The sequence below is a fragment of the Elephantulus edwardii genome, unplaced genomic scaffold (genome assembly GCF_000299155.1).
Source record: "Elephantulus edwardii isolate Elephantulus edwardi_28Jun2011 unplaced genomic scaffold, EleEdw1.0 scaffold00009, whole genome shotgun sequence".
NCBI lineage: Eukaryota > Metazoa > Chordata > Mammalia > Macroscelidea > Macroscelididae > Elephantulus > Elephantulus edwardii.
Window position 1 is genome coordinate 21885439 of NW_006399759.1, and position 4478 is coordinate 21889916.

Sequence of the window (4478 nt, forward strand, 5' to 3'; positions counted from 1 at the left end):
CAAAGCATCTTGATTGCATGTTCGATTGATCTCCGACTGTAAAAGTTGGTAGAAATTCTATTTCTTCTTCTTTGGCTCTGGTTGTTGGTCATATATCTGAATGATAGTGGTATTTGCTGGACTTCCTTGTATGCGTATGGATATTATCCTGACACAATGTTGTCCTTCAAGACGGATCTAGAAATTATTTTTAGATGCTCAGCCTCATTTACTACCGTTAAGAGAGAGCTTAGAAGCTTTTAAGAGAATGAAGCCTTTATTTCCTTGTTTCACACAAAGCTGGCAGAGTTGGTGGCTTTTTGGTTTTTAGTCAAAGAGACCAAATCCCATATCCTCGTCCGACTCTTCCGACTCTTCCTTTGCTTCCACCTTGGCTGTGGCCGCAGCAGCAGGAGCAGCTGCGGTAGTGGCGGCGGCCACAGGGGCAGCAGTCACAAATGCAGATGGATCAGCCAGGAATGCCTTGACCTTTTCAGCCAATGGGAAGGTGTAGTCAGTCTCCACAGACAAAGCCAGGACCCGCTTATACCCATTGATGATGGAATGTGGTATTGAGGCCACAGTTGGGTAACCAATCTGCAGACAGACGCTGGAAACATTGCGGACGCCCTCCAGGAAGCGGGTATGCAGGGTCTCCTCTGTGATGTCAAGCACTTCAGGATTGTAGATGCTGCCATTGTCAAACACCTGCTGGATGATCAGCCCGAAGGAAAAGGGAGAGATGTTCAGCAGGGTGGCCTCGCTGGCTCCCACCTTGTCTCCAGTCTTAATCAGCTGCACATCACTCAGAATTTCAATGGTGCCTCTGGAGATCTTAGTGGTGATGCCCAAAGCCTGGAAGAAGGAGGTCTTCTCAGGTCTCAGACCAGTGTTCTGGGCCGGCACGGTAACCTCACACGGAGCAATGGCACCAGCACGGGCAGCAGCCGGCACCTTGTTGGCCAGCAGCATGTCCCTGATCTCTGTGAGATCCTCTTTGGTAAACACAAACCCCACGTTCCCCCAGATGTGAAGCAGCAGCTTCTCCAGGGGCTGGTTGATGTCCAGGTGGCCTCAGATGGCCTTGTACATCATGGTGTTCTTGCCCATTAGAACCACAGACTTCCCGCGGAGGGACATGCGGATCTGCTGCATCTGCTTGGAGCCGACATTGTCTGCACCCACGATGAAGCATTTCGGATAATCATCCAGAAGTTGAATGATTTTAAGGAAGTAGTTGGACTTCCAGGATGCCTTATCTTCCCTGGGCATCACTTCGGTGCATCAGGGATTGCCACACAGGGTTTAAAGATGATGTCACTCTCACGAGGACGCCTGGCGAAAGCAAAATTACTTTTTTAACTATGAAAGCCACTCCATTTTTTCTCCCCTTTTCAAATCCAGAGTAATATATCATATGATCAGCACATAACAACAACAACAACAGAAGCTAAGCCATAAAACTTTATCTCCTATATTCAACAACTCATATAGCCTCAATTTAATTTAGCTAATTGGGGTCTAAGGTATTTGGGAGCTAATTGGGGTCTAAGATATTTGGGAGCTACTGCTTTACCCTGGCTTTGAGTAAACACTCTTATTAATGGTGAACTCACTACTTCCGAAAGTAATTGAATAGGACAATTCTGACTTCATCAAAATGTCTTTACACAGGACCAAGTTTTGTAACTCTTACCCAGTGTTTTGACTTCTGGTTCATAAAGTAAGCCTTTCACTTGTATTATAAACCATTAAAATTTTACAACATGTAATCTCCCTGGTTGAACTAAATATATCCAATTATTATGGAAGTTCTTTGTTTTAAATAGTTCTTAGGTGTTTCGTCATTATAGAAAACCGCCTGTGTATAGGCCAGAACACCTACTACTATTAGACTCTTCATTCTCACTCACCCTCTACTCTCCCATGGTTTTGTTGTCTTTTTTCGTGAATAAATCTCCAAACGTTATCTTCTCCAACTTCACTTTCTCACAGTTCAAAGGCTTACAAATATATTTTTTAGACATATTAGGCTACTCATGTCTAACATCATGTTGTTGTTGCTGAATACTGTGCAGTGGGAATTGACTCATAGCTGACTCTACAGCCCATTTTCAGAGGCAGTAAATTGCATGAAAGGAGATTGTCCTCCCTTCTCTCATGGAGCAGATGGTGGATTTGAACTGTATGCCTTCAGGATTGCAGAGGTTCCTTATCACTAGGCCACCAGAGCTCCCTAACATCATGATAGATGGAAAAAAAGATTGAAACTGTCAGCTATTTCATCTTTATTGGATCCACAGTCAATACACTTGGTACCAGCAGTCAGGAGATTGGAAGACATATGTTGTTGTTGTTGTTGTGTTGTTATTGGCCATCGAGTCACCTGCAACTCACAGTGACCCTATGTGTACATTAGCTCTGAATCTTGCCTGATTCTGAGCCAATCTCATTATCTCCGACGGACCTAATTTCATTTCTCCAGTTACTGAGTCAACCATTTTATCTGAGGTCTTCCCCTGTCTTGTCCCTCCACTCTTCCTTCCAAGCATAATGTGCTTCTCCAAGGACTGGTCCCTCCTGGCCACGTGCCCAAAATATGTGTGATAGAGCTTCAAAATCATTGCCTCTAGGAAGTAGCTTGGTTTCACCCTCTCCAAGACTGATCTGTTTGTTCTCCTGACAGTCCATGGTATGCTCAACACTCTCCTGCAGCACCACAGCTCAAAGACATCAATCCTTTTTCTATCATCTTTAGTTAGTGACCAGCTCTCTGATGCATAGCAAGTAATTGCAAAGATCATGGCCTGTATCAGGTGCACCTTAGTCTCCAGACTGACATCATTGCTCTTTAGTACACCAGAGAAGTCCCTGACAGCAGAATTTCTCAAAGCAAATTTGTCTCTTTTTGGCTACTAGTGCTAAGAATGTTGATTATGGAAACAAGCAAGCTGAAGCTGTTAACAATATCAATCTCTTCTTCATCTATCACAAAGCTTCCAAGTGGCTTGGTCTCTTGAATCTCAGGACAGTACTCTTCCTTCTAACTTCACCTTGTGCTTGGTTTCTCTATCACTATCCAGATGGATTATTTTAAAGATAAATAACTACTTTTACTTTCAGACAAATAGCTGAGAGTGACAGAAGTTAGAGGAGTCCCCAGAAGTTTAAAAAATGTAAACACCAAGGTGTCTGTATGCAGAGTAAGATATGAAATATAAATAGCCATTTTTAAAACCCAGAATTAGCTGATCCCCAAGTCAAAACTACCACTCACTGAGTAGGCCAATCCTTGAGTAGGCCAATCCCCAGCACAGATGCTGTTTATGTTCAAAAGACTGCAAAGGGCTAGCACTAATATATTACTGACAAAGGGAACATTGGCGTCAATCATCACACAGTGCAATCACCCACTGCCTCCCCACAGAGGGATTCTCCATACCCAGGAACACAGGCCCATGGGCTGAAATGGACCATTTTTCAAGTAGGCATATAGTTTAGCAGAAGCACTATGAACAGCTGGTTCTAAAGCCATAAATCCACTAACTTAATTAAACTACACTTTTATTGAGTTCCAAAATAATGAGTTTAAGGGAATGCATTTGATTTTTAAATCTCTATTTCTATAGCAACAAATAATAAATTGAAAAAAACTATTAAATTAATTTACAAAAACAGCATTTAGACACTAAGTCTAAAATCCTCAACCACTTGTATTAACTTGCTATCTTCTTTGCTCTATATTCTTACTCTGAGTATGTAGAAGGAAAAAATACACTTCTGTAACAGAATTCAGAAGACTCACCACTTAGTATTAATTTTTTGTAACTTTAAGCAAGTCACCCCTTTTTCTGTTTTAATTTCATCTTCTATGAAATAAGAGCTTCTCCTCACAATATTTAAGAATTTTAGCTAAAGTTTTATTACCAGAGAGGTCTGATAACCTTGTGGCAAGAAGCTGCACTGCAATCCAAACAAAGGCTCACATTTTTAATCCACCAGCTGCTCTGTGGGAGAAGGATGGGCAATCTCCGGAGTTCTGTGTTATTTATCAACTCTAAAAATCCCCTAGAAGCTCTGCTATGACTCAATCCCAACTGGATGATATACAGGAACAACAATTGTAATAAGTGACTTCTATTGTCTCCTATGTGCCACAGAAAACCCAAGTATTTAAATATATTACCTTGAATAATCCATAAAGTCATTATCATTTTTACTTGGATAAGTAAAGTGAGAAAGGAAGGAGGAAATACATTACAAGTCCAAGTTTTCCTATCTAATATACGGCAGGACTAGACTTTGGACCAGTGTAAGTTAGAGAAGAACATGTGTCTCTCTCCCTACCCTTTTCTACTGTTCCCATTTGATTGCTAATAAGTCCAAGTATTAACTCATCTGGGAATGTGTACAGTTGTTATTAGCAATTAGTCCTGTTCATTAAGCACCTGATTGATCTGAGAACCTTGGTGTTGGCTGTTCACTGTTTTATCTCATAA

The 4478-nt window shown here is 41.6% G+C and overlaps 1 pseudogene; it reads right to left on the reverse strand.

Moving 5' to 3' along the window:
* Positions 1-306: 306 nt before the first annotated feature.
* Positions 307-1251, reverse strand: LOC102862063 (annotated as a pseudogene).
* Between the last annotated feature and the right edge of the window lie 3227 nt (positions 1252-4478).